The sequence below is a fragment of the Struthio camelus genome, chromosome 4 (genome assembly GCF_040807025.1).
Source record: "Struthio camelus isolate bStrCam1 chromosome 4, bStrCam1.hap1, whole genome shotgun sequence".
Lineage (NCBI taxonomy): Eukaryota > Metazoa > Chordata > Aves > Struthioniformes > Struthionidae > Struthio > Struthio camelus.
The window spans coordinates 21,110,265-21,127,120 of record NC_090945.1 but is presented as its reverse complement, the minus strand read 5'-3'; the positions used below and the strand labels follow the sequence as shown (position 1 = coordinate 21,127,120).

Sequence of the window (16,856 nt, the reverse complement as noted above, 5' to 3'; positions counted from 1 at the left end):
AAAAGAAATGAACAGATTTCATATTCACATTTGGTAATCTTTTTGAGCCTCTTTAACAGAATCGTAAATGTTGTTATAGCTAGGGAACAGAAATTACATGTATTTGTGGAGACTCGGAAGAAAATCCATACTTTTAAAGTCTCCTGGAGTACATGGAAGTACACTGACCTCTTTAATATCAATAAAATCTGATGTGCAGATGCTGTTACTGATTTGGCATTCTGCTTATTGAGTTTTCATCAAGCTGGGACAGTAAGAAAGTTCTTTTAATCTCTACTGCTCCTGCGCTTCGCTGTTAGGCTTGTGCAACACGTTTCTATTGAAATTTTTAAAATTATTCATATTTAATTTTTCTCTTGATTTTATCACCAACCATAGTCAAATGAAAACGGAAGAAGATTCAGGGTTTGCGACAAAAGTGCTTGGATTGATGTAAATCTTCTCTAGCTCCTTCTCTTGATCTAGTATTTTGGTTTTCTGAACATTGCTGCGTTCACATATAAGAGTCTGCCAGTTTTCGTTTTTTACCAAAGGCAAATCCTATTGAGTATTTTAATTCAGATCTTCCCCAGAGAAAGTTCTGTTGACTCTTAAACAATACTTGTGCCAGAGTAAAATTCAGACAGCAAGTTAATTTAAAAATTAAAGTGTATAGAATGGTACTTAAATGGAAAAGGGGTGACTCTTAAGTTTCGGTCTTGAAAACTTCATTTAAGCTGCCACTGAAGTCCACCAGCATCTGTGTCCTCAGTGAGACGGAGTGCGATCTTTCAATCTGTCCAGAGTCTTGCTTCTGCCCATGTCACCCTGATGCTTTCTACGTACAAATTCATAATCCTTTTGAGGAATGTGTAGTGAATAGAGAAACTCTGTATTTTAATGATCAGATCACAACCCTGCTAACCTGGATCCAGGCAGCTGAATGTTTGACGTTTCGGGTGGATAATGAGTATAGCATCCAGTACAAACATATTGGGTTTGTTTTACCTTTTACAGCTGACAGGGTTGTGAGGGAGAAAACCAAGGACAAGGAGGGGATTTGGAGGAATGGCTTATCTAAGGAAATTGCCATGAAAGGTTATGGATCTACCGAGATCTCTTCAATGAAATCTTAGATCCGTAGATGTCAATACCATTTTATTCCCCCCAAAACATTCTCCCAAGTAGGCCAGAAATTGCAGCTGTCTCCAAGTAGCTGCCAACGTGTCCAGCCTGACCACTGACAGCTATAACAGCACAGTGACAGTTTATGATACAACATCTGCAGCCCACGGGCATTTTGGAAGCAAAGAGAAGTTGCTTGTGCTGAATATCAAATTAGGGACATTGCACAGGATATGTAGCAGTTGTGTCAGAGAACAACTTTTAGAGAAAAGGTTTTAAATAGGGCATGTAAATAAATACCCTGCTGAAAAAATAATCTGCAGCATTTCTGGTCCGTTCTTCGGATTCTTCCCAAAGATTCACTGTGCCATGATGCCTACATCTGGTAAGCCATCAGGTCGCCAGGTTCTGCTCTTTGCTTGAGAAACGGCATTCAAAGTATATAGGACTGTTCATCCGTGTATATACTCCAATTCTGCTATCAGGCGCTTCCTCCTCCTTTGCTTCCCGTAAGCATGCCTTACCTCTGAGCTGATAGTAAGCTCCTTTCATATAGTTTGCATAGTGCTGTGGAGGCCCTGATTCTGCCTGGTGCCTTTCCGAGCTAACACAGTTAAAAGTAAATAGTAATTACAAAATATCTGAACTACTTTTAATTATTTTCCTTCTTTTGATTACTTGCTTGCTGTAGCTTTCAGATCTCAGAGCTAAAACACACAACTTTGTGTGGAGTCACAATTAAAACAAACCAAACAGATTTTCTGGTTCTTCTCTTTAGGGAACAGATCTTATGTCGCTAGTGACAGTTACTGTCTTAATAGCAGCAGTGTTGCAACCTCGGCTTTTGTGCTTAGGAATTTAAGAAAATAATAATACATATTTTCTCCTGTATATAGCAGTTTTTATCCTCTGCATCTTAGAAAGGTTTGCAGACACGAGTTATTAAACTTCACAATACCTGAAAAGGTAAGCAAGTCTTTGTATTTTAATGGTTAATTCTCTCATTGCTGAAGTAAGCTGATGTCCATGTGTGTGTAGTGTTTAGTACTAGCTCTATTACTTCTTTCTCAGTGTATCATTTAGTTCTGACTCAGTGTGCAATTGGCAGTTGTTTTTTTCAGACCTATCAGCAAGCGCGTGTGACGTCCTAGGTTTGTGATGCTTAAAAATACAGTCCTGCAGTCTTTAGCTTAGAATTTCTCCTGCAAGTGGGCTAACAGTTTCAGTGCTTGATTCATTTGAGATTTGCACAGCTTTGCTGACAGCAGATAATAGCCAATTATTTAAACTAGTTTTAGTAACTTACTTAGTGCAGAAATCCTGCTAAGCAGCCCCCCGGTGCATTTATCTCAAATGATGTATTTTTAGATTTTTAATATTGTTTCATTGTCACTGAAGGCTTGAGTTGCATAAATAGCCCATCCAAACATCTATGCACACAAGCAATATTTTGAAAATGTTCTTCTGTAGTCTGTACTGAACACTTCCTGTCTTAAAGCAATTTAATCTCTCATTTGAATTTTTGTTTTATGCAAAAATAAGTTAACACCAGTTCAGATGGGTAAATAATGAATAAAAGGTCAGCTTTAATTTTTTGAGTTTTTCAAAGCTGAACTCTAGAGTTGGGTTTCTCAGTTTTGGCACAGATGCAATTTGGAAACAAGGTTTTGTGTATTTCCAGTTTCGATGTTGTGGTGAGACCTGAAATAGAAAATGAAATAGAAAATTAAGGAAGAGTTCCTTTAAAAACACTGAATATTTCTCATTAGAAGTCTTTCCACAAACAGACTCGGTTATTAGAGGTTACTTTTTCTCACTGTATGTAATGGAAGAACCCTATACCTGTAGGTCCTACCTGAATAACTCACTTTGACTAAGCAAGGCTATCTGTCTTCAGAGCTTGAAAAGGTGGTTCCTGGTTCACCTACTGCGGTACTAGAGAAGTGCCTGATCTCTAAGGCTCATTAAAAAAATGAACATAATTTAATTGTCAGGGTATGATGCAAACATGCTTTTTGATCAACACACTGGTGCTGACACTAGAGGCTACTCTGTTTTGATTATGTAAGTGCTGACTAGAATAACATTTGCCTAAATGACAAAGCTGAGTGGTTAGCCTTTAAAATTTGAGTAATAAGTCTCTGGCTTTATTTTTAATTACACTTTGTAACATATTTTGCTACACTGTCTTTTCAAGCGTTTAATGGAAATATCTATCAGAAAGCTATCAGAATATTCCAGTGCCTTGCTTTTCTTGCACATTGGCTTCTTGTTCCCTGTACTAACCTCTTCTTCCTTCCAGTTGGGTAATACACGAAAGCTTACTGTATTGGTGCTCTGTCACATTTTTCACAGAAAAATGGTCACTTAATTTTGTAGACAAATGGTCACTTCAGGCACAGAACAGCTCTCAGACTCCCTAAGAGTGTGTAGGGAGTCTGAATGCACGCTGGATAGATCAGATTATGCAGAGTGCAATCTGCCTGCAGACACTGAAGGGTCATGCCACAGTTATATATATATAAAGCATGTACAGCTGTAGCACTGGGTCTTTGGGTTACCAGCATTTATATTCCTCTAGGTTTATAGAAATGACACAGAGCAACTAGGATTGTATGGTCGCACAGAAGGCGTAGAGGCATCGCAGCCTCCATCCCTGAGTTCCACGGAGAGGCTCCCCTTCTTGGTCTTGCTCTCATTCTGAAAGTGGAGTACAATCCAGCAGCGTTTTGGCCACGTTCTGACATCCTTTCAGAACATTTCGGGATAAAGCCTGTCCTCTCCATTGTGAGAGAGAGCCTTTTTCATCTCATGATGCTTTTTAGGTGGGTTAATAAAGGATGTATATTTAACCATTCGAATTTATTTAGTTATTGGCACTAATGTTCTAATTTTTATCCACCTTTTGCTAGTACTCTTAGCTTAGCACTAATATTAATAATAATAATGTGAACAAAATTGTAATGACATTATTAGTGTTTACCATTGATACATCCATCACAATTGTGAATTGTACTGATGTAAGGAAGATCAAAACTATATCCTGTGTCATTAGGATTTTACAAAGCCAGTCAAAGTTACGGGCCTTTGTATTTACGTGGATGTTGTGTTTTACTGAAGAGAGCAAACTAGATCATTATCTGACTGAAATTGTTTTTCTTCCACTTGCCTCCCATGACTGAAATTCTGTAAGAGCCAGGCCAATAATAAATAAAATTGCATAGAACGTACTCTTAAGCGTAGATCACAGTAGGAGAGAAGGGTAAGGTGACCTAGCAACTCTTTGTCATCTCTCATTTTTATGATTCCTTGGGAAAAAAAATCTCTTGAGCTGAGTATATTGATTGTGGCAAAATTGCTGTAAAAGATTCCCACGGGACACTTGCATAACTGACCGTTAAGGAAAAAAACTGGCACTGTCAGAATACAGTAGATTTTATTATCTCTGTCCCAAGCACAGGACAGCGTTATATAATAGCAGCTAGAATCTATCTTGCATTGTAATGCACTGATCAGTGACTGAAGATCTCACCAAAAATAGAAAATTGCGTTCCATTTAACTCATTCTTGGGACAATTTGAAAAACATGAAAAGAAAAGAGCTGGAAGTGTGCCCATCTACAATAATGTCAAGCTTTAAGAAATTGTTTCAGGCAGTACAAAAATCTCTTCAGAACTATTGTTATAAAAGCATAAGATAAAACAGGTATAGAAGCTAGTTTGGGCTATGGCATTTCCTAATGTCATTGTTCAAAAGTATTGCAGTAATTCTTTATTGTACTGCTGCATTAGACATGAAGAGGTTTCCCCTCCAAAAATGTTCTGTGTTGAAGTGAAGATTATTGGTACTGATGCATCTCACAAACGGTACAGTTTGCTTAGGGAATGCAGACCTTAGTACTGGAACCCATTTATGTTCGTTTTCCCTGTGAACGCGGTCAGCCTTTAACTCCTCAGCGTCAGACTACGAGAAGTTTGAACAAAGTCCTGGCCATGCCTAAGTAAATGGGTGTGAAAACATCTGGAATTTTACTTACCGTATGTGACCCAGAAGCCCGCTGAAGTCAGTGGAAAGATTTCTTTTAATTATCTTAAGTGCTGGAACAGAAGGTCTTGGCCGTTTGAAGCGCTGATGCTCAGATTCTCTCTTATCCCTCAGGATCCTCACAGGAACACTTCAGATAATTGAGGCCTTTCAATGACAGTGATTTTGATAGATCATTTAAGAAATAATTTAAAATCTGCTTGAAAGACATATGAAACGATATGTTGAAGGGTACGCTATAGGCCAGTGCAGCAAAAAGGACTGAAACACAGTCCTCGTCCTGGAGTACCTCCCCTATCCACCAGACCATTTTATGTCATGTTTGATTTTTTTCTCTACCTTTTTAACAGTTAATCCATATTGTTATATAGGGAGCCTGGAAAATGAAATAAAAAGATCTGCCAGCTCTTCTCAGTATGTTTTCCCCAAGTGAACTTTGAAGTAACACTTTAAACAAGGCAAAATCATAATCATAAATCATAAAAGTTGTTCAGTTTTTTTATTTCATTTTGTATCATGATGCCATGTAACGCCACGTCTCAAATTGTTAGATTTCAATTACAGATACCAGTCCACCCGCCACGAATTCATTCCCGTAACAGACTGCAGCCGAAACAGTTTCTCTTGATTCTTCTTTTTGATGGACAAGCACTTAAGGATAAAAATACAGCGCGAGGCCAGGGGTCCAGAGCTTTTCTGTAGCTTTCAGAAGCACTGCATCTAAATTACTGAAGACTCCCTAGCAAGCAGGTTTCCTATTTGTTTAAAAGGTAGGATAGGCTACAGATAGAAGCAGCAGTAGGGACTGAAAATATTAATTAACCTGGAAGTTGGTGCAATCAAATAATAATTGGTTTTGGGTGTTATGGTTCCCGTTCTGTATCCATCTGTTGAAGTATGATGCTGAGATCAACGTATTATTTGCCTAGGCACGTCCCGTTCTTTTCCTCTGCTTAGGCGCAGAGGGACTGTAACATCAGGTATTTCTAAAACCCAGAGAATTCAAGTCAGAACATGAGTAACACCAAACTAATGTAAAAATGGCATTTGCACTGTGGTCTCTCTTCCATCCTGTTCAGCATTCAAAGAGCCTGATGTTACTCTGTAACCGCAGGTTGTACTCAGCTCCAGGAACTGGCACAGGGTATCATACTTGCATTCCCGCTGTATTTCCCTGTGCTGTTGCAGCAGAACGTATACAAGCCTGTGTTTGTCCCTGTCTAGCTACAGAAAGTTCCTCTTCACACCAGGAAAATCACTAGGCCACCGTATTCCTCTTGCACCCAACCCAAGCTTGCCACGCTGAGCTGCAGTGGCTGTACTGTAGTCAGGGGCACGACGGAGAGTGTGCCCGTGTGGCTGAGGAGCGAGTAGCCGAGAGCAGTTTGGGGGCGTTGGCTTAGAGAATGCTGGCGGCAGAGAGTTTGGTCTTTCAGGGACTTCTTGTGACCGAATTTCGTTGTCCAGTTAGTTGTGCTACTGCTCACAGTTCAATTAGAGCTCTGTCCTGGAGATGGTAACCTCTGAGACTGCCCGCTGAGTGCCCGTGGAGGGCATTTGTGCGCGGTCTAGAGCTGAGCACAGGGCCAGAGAGGTATTCTTAGCTGTCAGTAAACATTTGTGATTCCACTTAACGATGTTGCTATTGTCAGGTTTGTTTCTTTCTGTTTTGGAAGAATGAATCTGTTTATATGCTTGGAATTATTTTCTGAATACTTTCCAAAATTTCAAATTAAATGAAGAACTAGATTAGAACTCATCAGCGACCTGTTTGAAGTGTTGCAAGTTAAAATGGAAAACTGAATGGAAAACTAAAAAGGTTAAACGTAAGTTTGTCTGGGGTCCTCTAAAACAGAAAGATTTTCGTTCCCAGAAGTATTTGTCTTTAACTGTGCATTTATAAATGCATTTATAAATGTCACTGACTTATAATTAACGCTCGTGTATGATACTGGTAAACTGCTTTACTGTTCGTGCTACCTTTAACATCAATACCTGCTAGTCATAGTTCAGCACACACAGAGTTCAGGCTAATCTAAGATTTATTTGCAGGATTCATTTTTTGAGGCTTTTGTTATTACAGTGGCCTACCTATCTCTAGGTTATGTCGCAAAGAACATATTTCCCTATATAATATTGAGCCAAATGTAACGTGAAAGCCAAATCATACTTACATGCCAGCAAAACCAACATAATTTGATATGAGAATAACTGTGCTTCTGTGGTGCAGTGGTTGAGGTACGTATTCTGAGCAAACATATATGCTGTGCTCTGTTTTTCGAGAAGTATAGTTTTTTTTTATTCTTAGTTTAGATTTTACTGTGAGACTGATAATAAATATTTGATATTTGAGTTAAATTATTCAAATATGCTTGCTGTAAGACAGTGCAGGATGAATTTGTGAAAGTACGTGAGTTCATGTAGAATTCGTTTGAGAAATATGATGATTAAATGGTCAGCAGCAGGTGGTTATTATGAAAAATAGTAAAGCCCACGGTGAAGTCCACCTCCAGTAGCAACTTTTTGGCATAAGAACAACTTGCAAATATTACTAAGGTTAGCAAGCACAATTTGGTTTGACTTTTAATTAAACACCAATCTCTATAGGGTAGCTAAATTACCTTATCTGTAGGGTGGTCACTTAAGATAGGTGGCGTTGTTTGTGGACGGTATTGGCACGATAGGGGCTTAAGAAAAGCATGCACAGAATAACTCTTTCCTCTTTTCTTCCTTTTCATCAGCTGCCAAGCCGTAACTTTCTTGAAGTAATTACGCTTCTTTTGTGCCGATGCCCAGCAGTGCATGTGTATTTTATTTGTCTGGAAAGGTCTCGTCGTGCTTTTGTTGAATTGAAGTCAATTAGAGCTAATAGTAAATGATTATGTGGAACATCTTGGGAAGCTGAAAGACAGCACAGGCCTTAAATGCTCTGTGTGTCCATTTATCATTCCCTTATTTGTACTCCCCTCTTACCTTTTAAGTAATTACTTCATCCTTTTTGTGTGACTCATTTCTGAAATCACTCACAGATTCATCTCGTCTTGCTGCATTTGTCAGTCAGTTCCACTTAGTAGTTTTCTCCCGTACGCACAGAAGTTTCTCCCAAGTTGCCTTAGTGAATGGTCCTTTGTATGCTCAGTTCATAGCAACTTGTTTCAGGACAAGCCATCTTAGGGAGAAGACCACCTAGGATACGTAAATTTGTGTGTATTTAATAAGCAAACCTTTGCAGCTGTGTTGGGGTGTAAAATCAACACAGGGTCAACAAGTGACCCTGAAATGGGCCTCTATGAATCTCAGCTGACACCTTTGAGGATGGAGTACCATTTTTGCCTGGGCTAACTGTCACCCTCCCAGACAATTTCCAGGCGTGGTTTGGGAATTAGCCTGTGTCTCTAACTTTTGCCTATTTGGATGGAGCCGCCCCGTTTTGGTAAGAGGGAGTGTTTAACCAAATGAACACAAGCTGTTGCATGCTAATTGGCCTCAGCGCTTGAAATCTCTCCTGGGTATGTTTAATTTACTGTACAGATCATAGCTTCTGTTTCTCAGCAAGGGAGGTAGCTGAAAGTATAAGTCATAACAAGAGGGAAGAGTGGAGGAACCGCTGATAGCTGAACTCGATGGTAAAAAAGGTGCATCAGCATGTTAATTTCTGTTTGGTTATAAACAGGAGCAGGACGGTATATCTTAAAGCAGCAGAAAGTGGCGTGGATGTGAAAAATTGCCTTGACTTCTGATAACGTGTATGACACATACAGTTATAACAAACACCCAGTGAGAGAAAACCAAAGAAAGAGACCATCTTGCTTTTCAGCGGGAGAGGAGGTATGGCCAATCTGAGAGAAACAGAGACCGAGAGTAACTAGTGCAAATAGGGACAAATCGAAGCAAGCAGGTAAAGACAGATGTCTGGATTCCGTCCGTAGGTACAAAAGACAGACAAACCGTGTATTTGCCTATACGGCCAACGGATTTTAATGAGAAAGGCCTGTGGTCCCAAACTCATCTGAGGCCCTAACGCTGTTTCTGCAGTGCTGAATACAAGCTAATAAACTGCTAGGGCTTATTACGTGGGCTGGGGTATTCCCGTGTGGCCCCATGTTTTTATTTTGGGCTGAGGGTTTTCTTTTTGTATCGGAGAGCAAACAGAGCAACGTCGTCTCCGCCCGCACAGCGCCGTGCGGATTGTGAGTATGTGTATCTGAAGGAAATCTACTGAAATGCCGAAAGGGAGAGGTGGCCTCCTGCGGAAGAGCGTACATGTAGTGTCAAGATGCTGGGAGTTGCTAATCTGGGTCAGGAAGACAGAGAAAAGATGAGTCTCAGGTAGTCATACGCTGTTTAACTGAGAATTTGTCCAGGTTATTTCCACATCAGGAAAGGCTAATAGAATTGTGCGAACCACTGTCCTGACAATTAGATTGGTGAAGGGCTCAGAGATAGCAGTAAAAACTGGGTGGCATGTTTTTTTGGTTGCTGGGTTTTTTTTGAGATTTTCTGTTAACTTGAAAGAGCTGAGCAGGACCAGACCAGGAGGGGAGTCCGCACCAGCAGCCTGCTGACAGCAAGGACTACTATACAGTGTCACAGGGAGAAAATACTGAATCGGGAGTGACTCTTTGCATTAGCAGATCTTGATGTTGTAGTGTTCCTACATCCCTGGTAGGAAACTGGCTGACTTGCAGTCAACAAAGACCAAGTTCCTTCCTTGAAACAAAACAAAAGGAGAGCTTCCTCCTGAAATACTGCTGTTCAGAGTGCAACATCTGCCTCCGGTTAGACACAAAATTCTGCTTGGAAACGTCCTCCTGGAGATGAACACCAAACTCAGTCGTTTAATAGATTGATACCAAAAGCAACCTGAAGAGAGGTTATCAATTGATAATTGATTTGACAAGACTTCTCCTCCAGAGTATCTGAGATCTGTGAGGGACTATTGATTCACTTAATAGTGTCACTTGTTGAGTCCTTAGCAGCTCAGTCAGTCTCCCGTGGCGCTGGCAGAGGCAGACGCTTCTTTGATTCAGTGACTGAGGAGCTGTGCAGGCCTGATTGACAGCTGCATACTGATTAGACTTGGTGTGGCTGTCTCTGGGCAGCAAAGGTAATCAGCATTCCCTGGGCTGCACAGTGCTCACCCGCTTGTGTGGCCTAGCTTTCCATATTCTGCAGAGGGAAGCGATCATACTAACAAAGAGCTAAAACTAACGTGTTACAGAAAAGCTGGCAGAAAAAAGAGCCTTTGGTAGACTAAAAAACACTTCTACCTTCTATAGTATTATTTTGATTGAGCAAAATTGAGCTGTTTAAATACAGACCAATTAAATTTTATATTGGGAGTCCAAATTTTTGCGATTTTTTTTTTTTTTTGAATTTGCAGTTGATATAATTTATCCTGTGAAAGGGCTTTCTTGATACTCTGGTATGCACAGGTCTTGTACTACCCCTTTCCACAGGAGTGAGCTTAACTTGGAGTACACATACAAAAGATACACGCTCGGTGTAAAGTTACCTGTTTGCACGCAAGCAGGTCAGTTGCAACTGAGTCCCTACCCTGTTCCCCCTACACACTTGGAATTTTGCTCTTATTTCCGTTAGGATTCAAAGTATTACCCACTTCACGTTCCTTTATTTCTTGAACTGCTTTCTGGACGCAATAATAAAATGTCTCTTCATGAGCTGTATTTTTTAACTGGATAAAATCAATCAGCACGCTCAAAAGCAACATAAAGCCTTAGTGGGAAACCTATTACTGTTCTCTAAAACATTTTTCTTTTTTTCATACGTACTTATAGGAATTGTATGACTAGTGTGTTGTAATCTGTCAGGTTAGTTGGGGTGGAAATTCTTGTGGCGGGGGGAGGTTGCCTTTTTTTTTTTCAGGAAAAGCTGGGCACCTCAGATAGCAAGCTAAAAAAGCTTAGAGAAACGCTTCTTTAGCTAGCGTTCATCACGAACAAGGCCGGTGTAGATGTTGTTTATGCAGTCGTGTTTCCTCACTTTCTTTTTGTGTGAATCATTTCACTATATACAAGCATTAAATTGGGAGATTTTAGCAATTTTGCAATGGGAGACCCTTTGTAAAAATGATGGGGATGAACAAGAACCCTGCCTCTGGAATTCTCTGAAGAAAATACTTTGAAATCATCCAGGATCTGGAGTTTGCAGATAAAATACACTTTCTGCCTATCTTTTTGGCTTCTGTTAGAATTTTTTAAAGGCAGAAGAGTAATGGAAGAAAAAAAATTGTACTTACTCTCCTCCTCCAAACTGTGGAAGTAGGAAAGTAAACATTCAATTAGGAGGATTCACTTCATTTATGTCACACAGTCTTTATTAAATATCATCCCATACATTTTGTGCAATTAGCCACCTCAGTGTCCTCAAGTAAATGCAACGTTAAGAACAACATGCTTATTATAGATAGTGTGTCTTTGTTAAGGAATTTTTTCTTTGCATCAGTGAATGAATTTTTTAGTATTAAAAAACATTTTAATACATTGATAACATTTTAAAAAGCAGTGCAGATCTTAGCTGATAGATTATGTTCAGCAGAGGAGCACTTGAAGAAACTGAAAACTGGAGCTATGCTGTTCTGCAGGAAATGAGGATCTGTCTCTTAGCTGACAACACAGAAGATGGTTTGTGCTAGTTTGCAGGGATAGCCAGGAAGTAGCCAATATCGTGGCAGGCACAGGCTGTTGCAGTCATCTAGCTGAGAGTGTTTACTGCTTTATAGCCCTCTTGTTGCACAGCGTAGCGTCCTTCTTCATTAAAAGTAGCGGGGATAAAAATGTTTGTTTTGCTTTGCATCAGCGTTGGCTTATCTGGCAAATCAGCTGCTGATTTGACAGATTCTTTTGAGCTTGATTGTGTAGCACGTTTATTTTTCATGGAACAGTCCCTTGCTGAAATGGCTTCTGGTGCTACATTGACAAGCTACAGAAAATATATGTTTTGGTGCCATTTTCACAGCAAGACTTACTCACGGTAGTAGAACACATGCATACATAGCTCTTCCAGGCACATTTTCTTCTGAAAAACTGAGTATTGGGCTGTATTTATAGAACTGCTCTTAAGCTAGAAAATTACAATCATCTACTTTTCAAATGCGTGTGGGTAGCAGGCTGCAGAATCCAAATAGAAGCTTCATTTCAGCAGAGAGAAAATCAATGACATGTTGAGATTTACAGTAAGCCTTCCCCCGGGGATTCAAACTCTGACAAACAAGCACCCTGAGCTTATGAACTTATCAAGTAGCACTTCAAATTATTTTGAAAGACAATTTCAAATTTTACTCTTTAATTCCCAAAGGACAACAATTTCAGAAGGGATGACAATTTCAGAAATTCTCAAAGATATGAGCAAGGGCTTGAAGTGCTGACTGCAAATGTTGGATTGCTAGTGGAGGTAGAGCACTGAAGAAATAATACATTCTGTCATCCAGCTCTATGTTTCTTGGAACAGACTGCAAAAAATAATTTAAAAAAAGAGCTGGTGCTGATTTAACCTGGGTGAAGAACTTCTCAATAGGAAAAAAAGCCAGGGCAAACTTTGGAGCGCACTGTATTTGATGGGTTTTGTCATCATTGTAACAGTGGGTCACATCAAACCATTGCTAAGCTCCTAAACAGAAATAAATCAACAGAGGTCAACTGATTTCTGTGTCCTAGGTATGATCTTGAGTAACTGCTCAGTGGCTTCCGCAGAGATAGGCTTATTTCTACTTATTTGGATCTATTTGTAAGAATGGCATAATAGGAAAAATTGTCACGATCATCAGTGCAGAATACAAACGCAAAGCCTTTTCCCTGCGGTTAATATATTTCCTTTTTGGTTCTGTTGCATTTTGAAAGTATAAAAGTTTAAACACAGAATTCTAAAAGAAAAATCACTTTGTTTCAGTTTCCTTTTCTTCCATTACTCAACCATCAAATTATTGGACCTCACTTGAAGGAGAAAATATGATGGTAATGTCAGCAGCAAATTCACAATAAGAAAGTTCTTCTTTCACATCGTGTTTGGGTGGTCTGTTGCTTTGCTTATACATAATCTTCATTTTTAACTGTAATTTATTGGGTCAGATAATTTCCAAACTGTCATTTTCCTTCTATCAGCTTTGCTTAGCTGATATATATCAATATTAATATCAGTATAATATATTGAATGACAACATGCTTGAAAATACCTTTGAGGTTTGCAACCTTAGAGCCTGCATGTCAGTAGTAGACTGGATGTGTGGAGGAAAGGACAACTAGCTAGGGGGAAGTAGTGGATTTTGCACTTGCCCAGTATCCTAGCTACTGTATTGACGACAGGGAGATTACAGCGTGTCTGGAGTTTTTGCCTAATGGAAACTTTAATTAAAAGTTTGTGTTACGCCTGAAAAACTTTCAGAACAGACTAAAATCAGATGGAAAACTTGGTTAACCCTTATAGATCATGCAGTTGTTCTATTTTATCTAGTATACAGCTAATTAAAGTTGACAAAATCCTCATAATATTGTTTGAGAAATGTCATCTGAACCTACTTGTTCAAAAATATTGAGATTAGGTGTCACAAGTTTCTCTTCTAAATTATAATAACGAGCTGCTTAGAACCCAGGGCAATATGTCAGATGTAGTCAAGCTACAGAGAAGGGGCCATTAGTTCTCCGTGCTGTATGTAATGCCTATGTCTATGCAACACAAAATTGCATTAACCTTTCAGACTTCTGCGTTGTGTTACAAACGGAGGTCTAATTAGCTTTCCACTATTACCCCTAGGTTTATTTCTGCATTGCTGATTTCCAAATTTTCACCCTTCTTGAATATCGTTATTTTGGATTTTCATTCTTCAGCTGTTAGCCGACATTTATTCCAATCTGAATCTTTTTCCCTGCGGAGACTGCTGCCTATTGTTTGCTATCCCTGGTAATGCTTTTTTTTTTTTTTTTTTTTTTATCTATACTAGTATTTGAGTTTCATTGAAACTTGGTGTTACAGCAGATTTTTTGAATTAGCATTGCTGTTTTTTCCAGATACCTATTGACAAAACTAAGCAAGACTATATGTGCTAGCAAATCCTAATAATGTGTCCCACCTTGCTCCCCACCTGATATTCAACCGTGGTCTTTGTTTATGGCTTTCAACTTGTTTGTAATCCAAACCTATGCTAATTATTTTTTTAAATTAAAATGTCTTACTTGAATTTGAATATATGAAAGCTTTTCCTCTAGCATCCAGTTCTGTTTTTACATTAAACAAGCCACGATATCGCGAAGTGGTTTAAATGCTAAAGCAAAACTCTTGAATACACAACCCCCTTTGAAAGTATTTGCAACATTAAGATGGAGTTAGACTGCCCAAATGTAGATATGTAAAATATATTTATCCGTGTATGAGCTTGTCATCTACATTCTCTTTATGGTAAAGAAAGAGAAATAAGCATATTTTACCCTGTAGTTTATAGCATCCTGAAGCAGAGGTCCGTTTGGACAGCAGAACCACGCTCAGGAAGCGCTAGCGTCTCCGTGTCTCTCCACTAACTGGAAAGAGAGCTCTGGTATCTACTTTGTAGGTCGCTAATGTTAAGTGAGGTGATTTCTGTCTTTAATACCACAGATGTATTTTCCTATTAGAATAGGTTTCTAAGTTCTTGCACCATCTTAGTAATATTTTACACTTGAATTCAAGGCATTGTGATCCCTTATCGTAAAAATTTAAAAACTACTTCATTGCCCTTTAGTTTAGAGCATTCTAGTACAAGAAGGTGGTTGTATTAAACGCGGTTTTCCCACTTGGTTACCTTCAGTTTTTTTGCGGTTCTACTGCTACCGTGTTGGGAGAAATATTTGTGCCAGGGAAGTGTGTTTTATGGAAGTGCTGCAGATTGGTACTGCATCGATAAGGAGGACCTTTGTCCGGAAGGTTTGTGTTGTCAGTGCTTTTGCCTGCTGCAGCAACTCCAACCCCCTTTGCCAGCACATTCAGCGTGTGAAAGCTTTCTCAGGAGATCGGAAAGGCTGCTAACAGCACTGATAGAACTACCACTGTGGAAATTATCTTCCCACAAGTATCATAAAAGTTTGTATTGCTGCTGCAGTAAACAAAGGCAACTCTTCTATTTTGATACCAGGAAAAAAAAAAACTTTCTTGTGCCCTTATCTTACTTTTGTAAAAGATGTACCAGCTAGAAAACTCTAATGTAATGCCTATTAACACTGGAACGAGGCATAGTTTTTCTGTGCCCGTGAGTGCTGCAGATTTACCAGAAAAAGTGAAGGATTGCAACTCCTTTTTCAGATTGGAGACTTAATTTTAATCTACCGAAGTTCTGTACGCCACAGGTATTCCTCAGTAGCGACATCTTCTGGATTTCATGTTAATCATTTAATGTCAAGTTCTGCTGCTTTTCATTAAACCTTGTTAACAGGTTGACCCACTGGGGGAAAAAGGAGTAGGTAACGAGATGAAAAAGAGTGCTCTCTTTCCCTGAATCCACTTGACTCAGTTTCTCGTGTCAAATAGAAGAAAACACTGATCGTTTTTTTTTTTTTTTTCCCCAACAGCATAGCCTCAGTAATTCAGCAAGCCTTTTTGCTGAGACGTATCCCCTGCAACAATTAGCTCCAGGACAACATTTTAAGAAATCTATGAAAGCAGATTAGTTAGGGCACTCCATTTGCAGAGAAGATGCCTGATACAATTAAGGAGGATAACAAATTGAGGTTTCCAGCACTGGGAATAAGTATCCCAGTGGCTCTGCCAATGAAGTGCATCTATCTGTGCTTGCTGTGCGAATTTTCTTACTTATTTCTCTTACTTCCTGTGTGAAGGTCTTAACAAGCTGATAATTATAAGCTGTTTTGGTTGTGTGCTCTGACTCCTTGGCTACTGAGATGTGCCTCTGGGTTGGTGTCTCATGTATTTGAAAAGGGCTTGGCTTCAGCCTAATGAAGATCAAAAATAGAGCCAGAACTGTGTGTGTATAGAGAGATTTCTTTTCACCATAGAATGGAAACTTCAGCCAGCTTTAATACACATCTTAGGAGAATTGATCTGCTCATGTTTTATAACACACCTGAGAAGACAAATGGCTAGTTAGATGTTATTAAATTTGGTTAATATTAAATTTGGTTAATGTTAAATTTGGTTCTTCAGCATAACGTAGAAAACTAGAATAAAGAATCTATCATTAGTTTTTAAGCCCTCTTTCTTTGGACCACTCACATTGTGCGCAGGAGGCATTAGCGTGTGTTTCCTTGGAAGGAGAAGTTTTCAGTTGTGCTGGACCTTCCTATGTCTCTTTATAACCCTTGTTGCAGCCCTCAGGGAACAGTCTCCAATAGCTAATGCTGTGCTGCCTCTACTCCTCCCCATGACAGACCATTGCAATCTGCTTTATTAGCATCCTGGTTTGGTCAGAGCTTCTGGGAGCCGTAATCAGCTCTCTGAGAGGTCCCTTACCTGTTTTGCAACATGCACATTCAGCAAGAAAGAATCATATCCTAGAGGAGTACTGTATCTGAATATCGCTTGTGCATATCTAACTGCAAATAGAAAAGAGAATTATACCTTTTCATTTATTAGAAAGTCTACTCTTGTATTTCATGTGGAACAATAAAGAAAAACCCCTAGACACAAGGAAATGAATACTTAGTCAATTTAACTTCACTTTCATTGATTTGCAAACAGATGGTAGAAAGACAGAAAAGATAAAATAA

At 39.3% G+C, this 16,856-nt stretch overlaps 1 protein-coding gene across 1 annotated transcript in view; it reads left to right on the top strand.

Moving 5' to 3' along the window:
* Positions 1-16,856, top strand: part of LOC104144068 (N-deacetylase and N-sulfotransferase 3) — a 311,719-nt gene that overhangs the window by 103,141 nt on the left and 191,722 nt on the right. The gene's annotated exons all lie outside the window — the stretch shown is intronic.